Genomic DNA, 11,988 nt, shown 5'->3' with positions numbered 1-11,988 from the left:
TTTTAAACAAGCAGTTTTAGCATATACATACACTCCACTGGTCTTTGGTAAATAGCTCGTATACATACCTACTTACATACATACATACACACATACATCTAATTAGCTCTTACTTAGTAAGTTTTAAACAAGCAGTTTTTAGCATACATACATACACTCTACTACATACATGAATGCCGTATAATCAATAAAATATACCTAAATTATGAGTATAAAGGGTATGAGAATAATAGTGTATTGTAAAACTGAAAGTTTATTTATTTAAAACAAGTAATAAATTTAAGAGCAATAGAAGTTACAATAAATATTCAAATATTCATCATTGTCAAAATAAAATCAATAACAAAGGTATTACAATATGGAAGGTTTATTTATTTAAAATCCAAAATATTTGAAAAAAAAACTTTAATTAAGTTTAGAATGAGTGCAAATTCATAGCAATACTCCGTAAATAGTGTACTTTACGCTGAAAATCATATCTCGAAACAATTCTTTGTATTCGTACATAAACATCTTTGTACTTTTTCTTCATGTAAGATGCTTTGCCGAGTTCAATATCAATTCTTTTCTTTCTTGCTAGACTCTCTTCGTTTTCACACTTCCAATAAGTTTTACTTCCTAATGTTCTGTCGATTCTGTATACGAAATTATTATCGTCACCCCTTTCATATACCTTTAAATTATAAAAGTAATATGCAATTTGCGGCAAGAATTCCTTACGGCAAAAATACCTAGTGGCAAAGATTCCTACGGCAAAAAGTCCGTGACAAAGAGTCCTACGGCGAAAATGTATGCGGCAAGAATGCCGGTCACCCTAGATGACGACCCCAGAGTCGACCCTACAAGAAAAGTTACAAATACGCAGAGATAGGTGAACGAATTAGTACTATCCGGTAGCCAAAGCCAATGTACTAAAGATATACAATAAATGATTGTAAAAAGCTTAATGCAATGCAGGAAATACTCTAGCTTCTGTTAACAAAGGAGGCAGGGAGAGAGATAACTGTAATAAGGCTAAATGTTATCAGGCCAGACGTAAAACCAAATGAAATAGTTGTTGAGACAGTTTATGTCGGGGGCAAAACAATATATTGTTATAGTGCCTGCAAAAGAAAACACGCCAGAGCTGCAGACTAAGTAAGCAACGAACGAACTTAGTACTAGATGGTCTGAATGAAGCATAAAGAACTAAACTCGCTTCTTTCTTGCAAGAAGAAAATTTATCTCCCAGATTCACAATCTGCATTCCTGTCACATTAATGGCAACTCGGGCATTAATTTATTCAGAGAAGAGGTTGTATAAAAAAGTAAGTATAATAGAGGAGCAACGAAACATATGCTGAACTTTGGACTAAATCTAGATTTATTCCTTCCATACTGAAAAGAAAATGTTTCTTTATATTCCTAACGTGTAATTCTTGTCAAATAAAAGACAACGCATATGTTATCGAACTGGAAAAAAGCAAGGCCAAGATTATCGTTCTATCTATAACAAGAAAAATCCACGAAAAGTCAAAGTTCGGGGCGGGTGAATTCCATATAAATATGCATCGAGCCAAACTTTTCTCATCGTCCGGAACCCTGAAACTCGGTACTTAGTTATGTCAACTTCTTTCGTTTTTCGAAACATTTACTTGTCAAAGTTGTCACCTTAGTAACTTTTGCCATCTCGTCTTGCATGATGGAAATTCAGACTAAGTTTATCCATCTGTGTCAACCATTCGCTCAGAGCCGATGTTTTCAAACCTCATAAAATATCTTTCGTGTTGATAAGGGAAACGAGATGACACACGTAAATATATTTTGTGTGATGGAATTCTAATGCAATTTATTTCCAACGATTACGGAACGTTGTTGACAATACAACTGGATATATTTGAAAACGTTACTTGTAAGCCTACACTCAATGTATAATAAACTAATCTATGAAAGCACATAACAGGAAACTTCAGAAATTGGGCTTTTAAATTCAAAATAATTTGGAGCCAGAGAGAGAGAGAGAGAGAGAGAGAGAGAGAGAGAGAGAGAGAGAGAGAGAGAGAGATTTTCCGTTATCTTGGAGTTTGCCAGGTGTATGAAAAAAGAAGAAAATGTGTGAAGAATATGCCAGACTATTCAGTGTATGTGTAGGCAAAGGAAAAATAAGCCGTAATTAGAGCAGGAGCCAATGACGTATTATCTGGCCTGTCAAAGTAACCAGTAACCCTCTAACAGTAGTATCTCAATGGTGTCACAAGGCAAATTCTGAAATGCAGTTGGAACTTACTATGAGATTCAGGGCCTCTATAACACGGTTTTTTCGCAATAATCTTTTATCTATGAATTTCATAAATAAAACGCTTATTCAGAATGCACATTATGTCTACACATAAATTTTGACTATATTCTGCATTACGTAGGTTGAATAAATTTGGTACTTATAATGTAAAAGTGACGTTTTTTGAAGACGGGCCAACCTACTCAGAGAAAAGGTTTCGAACGCACTCGTTACGTAACCTATGACGGCATTTCTTCCCTCTTTCTCGATCGATGATTGGCTATACGTAACGAAGGCTATAGCTCTGCCAACTATGACACAAAAGTTTAAATAAAAGCAAAGCAGTACACCTTTATGAACAAACCAACAAAATATATTAATAAATACAAAAACACTTCGATTATTAGTCTAACTCCCAAAATAGGTTTCCTAGGAAATTACAGTCTACTTTTATAGATCATAATCTGATTGAAAAGGTGTAAGGAATAGTTGGTAATTTTCAAAAACGTAGTAGACAAGCTTGATTTGATAACTGCTATATCCAATGTCAAGCAATTTTTATTTATTGTCTATCTACCTACCTATTTACTGAAAAAAAAAAAAATGGTACCGTATTTTGGCTTTAAACCTTCACCAATAATTATCGTCAGAATGATGACTTCATGAGGCTCCACCCACTTTGACCTCGTTATAATTCAGGATAACACTGAAGGCTATCATGGGCATTGTTGGATTATAAAATTTGAATACTGGCTATATAAACTCAATTCTCGAGTAGTTGTAAGAAGTGCTAAATGATCCTCAAGGATCCTAGCAGTTGGAAAAAACGTTTAATTCATGTATACTACTGTTGCGGCACTACTGCTACAGTAGTATTACTACGATAGCACAGATACCCCACCCACATTTATGTATCGTTCCGCCATTCATAAAGTCTTTGTCATGTTTTTCACTGTGCAATAAGCCATGGCCTCCTCAGAAATTAAGTTTAACATTAGATGATAGGTTATTTCATTAAGCTGACAAATTATGGCAACTGGGTATGTTATTGCCGATGTTGAAGCTAAAGATAAAGTATGGTATCATTCCTTCATTGCATTATCATCTTTACTACTATTTGTTTGGCTACATGTAGTAATTATTTTAAAGGATAAATGAATTATGTTCTCTTTACTTCAATAAATTCCCCTTAGATGTACAAATAAAACTCCTAAAACTATTCATGATTTCTTTACAAAATGCAGTCATGCCCAAAACATAGCCAACACAGTCGTACGGCCTAAGAAGAAGGAAAAAAAAATTATATCGGATGATCCGTTGGTCTGATGGAGATTTTAGCACAAAAATCTTATTTTAACAAAAATAGTTATATGAAGATTGTTTACATACAATCTCTCTTTTTCTCTCTCTCTTGGTGGCATAGTGAATACTTAATGGAAATGTTCAAAAGCCTGAATGACATTACAAGTATTATAATCATGTTACGCTAAATACAAATCAGACCATAAACATTGGATTTAAACTAGAAACTGAATAATTACTTATTCAGGCTATAATAAATATGGCCACGGGGTTTCTCTTGACTGTATAAAATTGCAAGTCGTAAGACAAATGCAGTTTTGCAACCACGGGGGCAATTCCAAATCCTGTTAGCCATTCTTGACTGTTTTGGGTTTCAGAGCCGATGGAAGGTGAATGGGTATCTGGTGGATGGGCGGGGCAAAATTTTGTCAAAAGGTGTTTACATTGCTTACGTAATGAATGTTTTCGACTCTTGGCTCGTTATCATTGGCCATGGCGTCGGCTAGATCATTTTTACTCTATAAAAATGAAAACTATCGGGTTTAGGTTATTGACAATGCTGACAAAATTTGTGTGTGGTTGTAAAATATACATTTGTCAACTTTCAGCTACATCCGATGCTTTGATAAGGAGCAAAGTCCAAAAAACCGTGTTACAGAGTCCCTGAATCTCATAGTAGGTTCCGACTTCTTTATGAGCCCCTGGTGGCAACCTTACCTTTCAATTGAAGATACTAGTGTTTAATCCAGTATATGGTACCCGAGGCAGTATCAAACGTAACATCAAAAGTAAAGAGAGCATTAAAAGGCATGAAGAGAGGCAAAGCAGAAGATAGCCTAACGTTGATTCAATAATAAATGGAGGAAAATTCATATCAGTGAAACTCGGTAAACTTTAAATAAAATGTTTGAAAGAATGCTCTATAATTACAGTCAGGAAGAACATTATCATTATATTAATTCACAAAGGGAAAGACGAAAAACCTGAAAAATTACTGTCTAATAGGATTACTCTCAGTAATATATAAAATATCTACAAAGATCATATTGTGCAAAATAGAAAGCTAGACTTTAATCATCCAATAGAGCAGGCATGTTCTAGATGCAGATATTCAACAGCTGACCTTATCCATGCAGTTAACCAGCTATGGAAAAATCAACTAAATATGACAAACCACTATGTATGGCATTTATAGGCAATGGGAAAGCATTAGATTCTGTCAAAACTTCAACAGTAATGAAATTCCCTAAAAAACAAAGAATATACGACTTATGGTAGAACACTTGAAGATATCTATACGGAAGTACATCAATCCCAAAACCACATGAAGAAAGAGAGAAAATTCTGATTGAGAAAGGCGTTAGGCAGGCAGGGAGACCCTATCTCTCCTCAAGTATTCATAGCATGCCGAGAAGTTTTAAAAATTTTGATTGGGAAAATGTAGGAATTGACATTAATAGCAAATACCTTAACTTAAAATTTGCAGATGACATATCTTATTTCTATTTAATGAATCATGGGAAGAACTGCAAAAGATGATAGAAGATTTGAGTTGCGAAAGCATAAATACAGCACTAAAAATTAATATGAGTAAACGATAATGTTCAATGAAAATACAGACAACAAATAAGGGTTATGGATGAACCTCTAGAAATTAAAACAGAAAAGTAGTGATAATCTAAGTAATTTTCTGACTGCTTTAATTTGACTGAAGCCCGAGCTAAACAGATTTACAAACTTGATGGTGATTTGTCTGTCAATAAGGTTTATCACATTTTTTAAATCTTTCATTAATTGTTAATTGTTAATTATTTCTCATACCGTTTATTTATTTCCTTATTGCCTTTCCTTGGGCCTATGGCATCTTGCTTTTCCAACTAGGGTTGTAGCTTAGCTAGTAAAAATAATAATAATAATAATAATAATAATAATAATAATAATAATAATAATAATAATAATAATAATAATAATAATATTGATGAAATGCTGATTGTACTTGAAAACAGTGATAAGAATTTCATGCCCATAATTTGACAATAAAAGTCCTTGACAATACAGTTCATCATAATCCTGAACTTGAGATTCATAATAGTGACCACTTGGAGATTAGAGTTGTTGTCATATTTTCTTATGCTGATTTATAATTATCTGTACCAACCGTGTGTCACACGATCGTACATAGTAACGACATTTTTTTTTGTCTGTTTTTGTCTGTTTTTCTCACCGTTAACTGTTAACAGGAAACAGCCTGTTATATGTTAGGGCCTTCTTGCACGAAATTGATGTATATATAAGCCGATGTTCTGTAATCAAGTTACTCAGTTGCTTTCATCCTGCCTTTGAGTCACAACCTTCTCTTGGCCCGTCACATATCCATGGAATTGGCGATAAGCTGCTGAATCTGCAATTTTTTAAAACTTTTTTAAGCAGCATTCCCAGAACGACTGACCCGCTTCATGGGAAATTTTCCAGTGCCACTAATCAATGGCAAGTCCTAACCCTTTGTAGCTATACTAATGCAATGGAATACAGTCGAAATAGGCTTGTAGGTGGACCGAGAAAGTGGGAATATAGCCTAAAGAATGTACTGTACATGATAAAGTACATACACAGAAGATCCCTACAAATTTATTAATATGAAATAAAATAGGATCATCATAGGATTTGGCCCGAGTGGAAGTGAATCAATAGAATGACCGAGTAAATTTCAATTCTGTGTCTTGGATAAAGTCAAGTCTGAAAGAAAATCCCAATTACTTACCTGTTTCCTGCACTTACTAATTGCCAAGAAGTTGTTTTTTATGAATTTACCAGCAACCAAGTACTGAAAAATACTTGAAGGACAGAGGATAACCAGTAATTATTGCATTCAGAACTTGCAAGACCATCTGGGATAGGAGCTTGAGTCATTGGGCAATTAAATCTCCTTTTAACAATAAGTAATAAGATACTTAGATCCATTCACCTTGAAATGATTTGAAAAAAAAAAATTATCAAATAAATTGAACTTGGGAAAAAGAACCTCACATCTTCCAGAAAATTGTTTGAGGAATTCACCCACTTGAATCTTTTCTACCTCAAGTGTCTACCTGACCTCAGATTTTAGAAAGTTCCTTAAATAACATAATTCAAAACTGTAGAAAAATTTAATCAGTATTGTAGGAAATAAGAAAAGGAGTTTCATCCAAAGGAATTCCATCTTCAAAGGCCATATGAAAGCAGATAAGCTTCTTCCCAAACATAGGGTAAAAAATTTCATTAAACTAAAAGACGGAAAACAGGAGTAACAGATGTACTAGACCTAAAGATGGAAGATTTTATAACTCGGCTCATCAAAAATTAGGGCATGTCAGTTCCTGAAAGTTAGTTTTAAAACTAGTAATGTATTTTTTGGGCTCAAGCCATGGCGTCCTGATGGAAGGTTCCTTTTTGGTAGCTTCCTTGGGTAAATAACTACTAGATATTCCCAGAGAATTTAACCACAGGTTATCACAGAATTCTAACTTCTGGAGCGAGTATCCTAAAGGTTTCCCTTTAAGACATCGTATATCAACAGGGGACGCATGTATTAACGCGCCACATAGCTATCTGCACCCCACATAGAGTTAACACTTCGATGTGGAGGGGCGGAGAATAGCTGGGGGGCCGTTCCATAGCTAATCTCGTCCGTGGCTACTTTTGGTACTCGAAACGTAAACAAACGGGCGCCATTGCTAAATGACGTCACGTCCGTCCTCATCCTTCTCATAGTAGCTTGCCTTACTAAGACGAATTTTCCCTGCGCTAATTTCATCGACTTGCATCTTCGCTATGTCTCTACCCTCGGCCTCGCCTTCTTCTGAAAGTTGAGTACCAGGTTCCAGTATTGTTTAAATAAGCTCTGACCGTAAAGTAACTTTTACTTTTCGAGATATTTTATGTTTTTTGGCAGAGCTGTGCTGCTACCGGACACGCCATTTTATGGCGTCGCTGTTACTTTGCTGCATTATTTAGCTAGCCTGAACAGCTTACTCCGGCCTTATTAACTAATTGATACTATTAGTTATTTAGTATTCATAGCTAGGAACTTCATATATCGTGTTTTGACGCTCTTTTATCGGTCATCGCCTGACCCCATACTAGATCGCTAGCTTAGCCCCTAGGCCAGAGCGCCTATCATCAGTGTTCATGCATGATATATTACAGTGATCCTAGGTTAAGTTTTGAAGATAGTGGCATTATTTTATGATACTGTTTACTGTGATGCAAGTGTTTTCACCTTCAGGGACCATATAGGGGATAGGTTTGATAGTGTGCCTTTCAAACCTAACCTAAATGTAGGACCCCTATATGCTCCCTTCTCCCCCTGCCTTAGGGCATTCCCTCTGTGTAGTCTTGCTCCCCCTACCACGTAAGGGGATCAAGCTCATACCAGAGTACCTATCGCTTCTCTGTCCTCCCTAAGGGAATGATCCCCCCTTAGGGTTGCGTCCGAGAATGAGGAACGGCCTGCCTTCCTCAATTGCTGAGGTTAGGTTACCTGACCTTCCTTGCAATTGCGATACGTCTTCCAACCTTCCTAGCTTAGGGGGTAACATCCCTGCTCTAGGTTAGGCCTTGGGGGGAGCTAGTTCTGTGCCTTGCTTGAAACGGTACCCATGCACCGTTCTCAGCCAGGCTGCCTACCTTAGGCTAGGAAGCGTCCTCCCTTCCTTGGTGGCCGCTTTGGTACAGAGCCTCCCCTATGGAAGACCCTGCTTCTTCTCCCCTCCCCACCTATCCCTTGTATGGCCTAGCTAGCCTATACTTAGGTTAGCCTATACCCATCTGTCCCCTGTCCTACAACTCCTCCTTAGGGTGGAGTGACAGGGCTATCTTGAGTCCCTGTGTGCAGTCCGCTCTGGTACATATACCCTTCATAGTGTCCTATGGGGTTAGCCACTGGATGCGTTTTGTCCGCAGGGGTTCTCCCCCCTCTTGGGTGTTCCCTAGCCCTCCCTTGGGCTACTCTGGCTCCCGGCCGCCTGCGGCCCACTGCCATTGGGTGATAGGGCTAGCCCCTATCATGGGTACACCCATTCCGGTGGGATGCCTTGGGGTTCGTGTCCTTACCCCTACATCCCTCCTTCTGTCTCTTTTAACTGTCCTGGTGCTGGTCCCTTGCCGCCTCTCCTGTCGGCGATACCGCTCTCCCCCTTGGTGACACATTCCTTGTTCCCCCCTGGCCGATAGTCCTCCGTGTGCCGGAGGGCTGCCGCCTCCCGTCGGTGTACAGCCGATGGCCTACCCTCATACCTCCTAGCTTCGGTCGTCCGTCCATCGGGCCGGCCCCGGCGTGCCGGCATCCATTGCCGGCATCCATTGCCGGCGGTCCGGTTATGCTATAGCTTATCCTTTGTCCCTGTCACCAAGTCGGCAGCCTTTGGCTGCCGGAGCCTCCGCCTCCCGCCGGCGTGCCGCCGCTGTGCTGGCGGCCGCCATCCTGGCATTACTCCTGACTTCTCTATATGTCTTCCCTAATGCCAGAAACTCTGCTGGAGCGGCCTCCGGCGTGCCGCCGGTCTGCCGGGGCATTCCGGAGGAGCCAAGAGACTTGCACCCCTTCTAGCTATCAACACCATGCTGATAGCCCTACTTTGCAACCAGATGGTTTGACTACATAAACAGATAGGTATTGTCTTACCGTTCTATTAGTAGCCGTGCTGTCTTCTTGCATATCACAATTTTCCAGCATGCTGTGTGTATCTTAGCACGGCTGGTTGCCGGAAACCGTTACCATATGGGGTCTTCTACACCCCCAATTTAATGGTCTGAGTGATCTCAGTCCCAGATTTATATCTTAGGCAATTCCTACTAGAATTCCCTTTGCCTCCCTGGCAATCTATGAAGAATTCTGCCTCGTGTCCTCGGCCACAAACAAATTGCCTATGGATAAGGTTACGGTAACCAGCCGGGCGGGTTACACGGAGTATGTGTCTATCTACTTCATTTCCCGCTCCACTCTCTAACATCACTTAAGATTAAGTTAAAAATTAACCTTTTAATATTTAACTTTAGAATATAAGTCATTAGTATGACTTCCTCATACTCATGTTCTCTTTCTCTTACAGGAGGAGTACGTGAAATGCGACCACGGCTTCTGTGGAGTGAAGCGCCCGCACTTCTACGGGCACACGGCGTGTAGGACCCACGCCCCTTGCGCCAACAAGAAAGGCGATCTGAAGTTTTGGGACCCGCAGAACTGTACAGTCTGCAAGGACCGCCTGGTCAAGGCGTTCAACAATCCTTTTTCAGCGGAGGTTAGGGACGCTTCTCGAGAGAAGCTGCGCAAGTGGGTGCGTGGCTTCCAAAAGAACGCCACCGGACCATACCTTGCCACCGAAGACTTGAGGGCCTTGCTTTTCCCGAAGGCATCCCCAGACTCTGTGGTCCCCAAGGATCAGATCGTCCAGATAACGGTGGAACCTGACGTAGTCATGGCTCAGTCCATGCACGAGTGCCGTTTGGATGCCGACAACGCGGAACGTATGTCGGAAGTGTCGGAGAATACGGAAAGGAACCTCATGGGCGACGAACTGGACTATGAGGAAGACCAGGTGGAATACCCTGAGTCGGAGCAGGAGGTCGCTCCACCTTTCACCCCCACACCGACTCCTACACTGACGGACGTATCACTCCCGTCTAAATCCGCTACCCCGGATCCGACCCCATCCAACGCCCAGGAGATGTTCCGAATGCTCGAGGCTCTCATGGATAAGAAACTCCGTGAGACACACGAGTTCTTCAGGTCCAACATGGGAAGTTCGAAGCAGCCGAAAAGGATTTCGGTTAAGGACCTCCCTGCATGCTCAGATACCAACCCCTGGAGGTATGCCGAGCACATGCCAATTACAACGGGCAAGATCTTCATCAGCGAAAAGATCGGCTCGATTGTACTGGAAGAAGTGGAATTCTTCCCGAACTTTGAGGCTTACCCGGACTGTTACGTCCGACTTCGATCTGAACCTGCCTCTAAAGAAGAGACCGAACCAAAGGAGGTGATTGTGTTCGATCTCGCGAAGGCCCAGGCTATGCTGGCCAATACGGTAAAAAGTAGGGGCTTTACCTGCTCGAAACTTCCGGCGATGCGACCCTCCCCTTCTTGGAAAAGGCCTTCACTGCGGTACATAAAGCAGTGGAAGAAGGAAAACCTTGCCCTGCACTGGAGGAGTGCAGACCCTTCTCCCTGACTACTCCCCCCGATGTTAGACACTGGAAAGATGTCCAGCATACATTCGTGGTAGGAAAACTAGAACCTGACGTCGCTGGCCGTCAGTTTAACGAAGACCTCTCGAAACTTAATGACCATCTCCTTCGTCGGGAACATGACACGAAGGAAAGGCTCGCCGCATCCATAAAACAGCTCGACGTCATGGCCGGTGACACTAGGGTCCCTGACTACTACATGGTTCTCGCCAAAACACATTTGGCGACCGTAGTAAAAGATCTGTACAGCTTCACGAAGGCTCGTAGAGCCTGTCGTGAATTCGTGTTCTACAGTGCCACAGTGAGACACGAACCCCGGAGGCTGATTTCCTCCAACATCTGGGGTAAGCACCTCTTTCCCTCCTCCCTTGTGAAAGAGATCACCGACAAGGCCGCCACGGAGAACAGGAACCTTCTCCATAAGTGGGGCATGTCAAAGAAAAGAAAATCCTCTCAGGACGACGGCCCTCAACCTAAGAGGAAACCCACTAAGCCAAAACCTCAGCAACGTCAACAGAGACGGCAGTTTCCGGGATCCGCTACTCCCCAAGTGGCAGCTCAGCCACAGCAGACCTTTCAGCTGGTCACCCAACCGGTCTTGTCACAGTCGCCGGTTTTCACCCCTGCTTTCGAGCAACAGTCAACTACCTTTCGTCCCAAAGGTAGAGGCTCAAACAGAGGTGCAGGCAGAGACGCATCTCGCTGTCCCTCCAGAGGCAGAGGAGGAAGGGGAGCTAGCGGCCGAGGCAGTAAACCCTCGGGAAACCAGAAGCTATGAAGTGCTTCCGGTGGGAGGAAGACTCCGCCAATTCCAGGATCGTTGGACCTTCGATCCCTGGGCACACAGCATCGTCAAGAAGGGTCTAGGCTGGAGCTGGACTCAACCACCCCCAACCTTCCAGCAGTTCTTCCAACAATCAACCCCCCTTCTGGAAGAATATGTCCTAGATCTCTTGAACAAGAAGGTGATAAGGAAGGTAAAGTCAACCAGGTTCCAAGGGAGACTGTTTTGCGTCCCCAAGAAGGACTCCGACAAACTCAGAGTCATTCTAGACTTATCCCCCCTCAACAAGTTCATAGCGAACAACAAGTTCAAGATGCTGACTCTTCAACAGATAAGGACCCTTCTGCCTCAAGGTTCCTACACGGTCTCCATAGACCTGGCGGATGCCTACTGGCACGTTCTAATGAACCACCACGCTTCC

This window comes from Palaemon carinicauda, chromosome 3 (genome assembly GCF_036898095.1).
Source record: "Palaemon carinicauda isolate YSFRI2023 chromosome 3, ASM3689809v2, whole genome shotgun sequence".
NCBI classification, from domain to species: domain Eukaryota; kingdom Metazoa; phylum Arthropoda; class Malacostraca; order Decapoda; family Palaemonidae; genus Palaemon; species Palaemon carinicauda.
The sequence above is the reverse complement of the archived record's forward strand: the minus strand, read 5'-3'. Positions refer to the sequence as shown.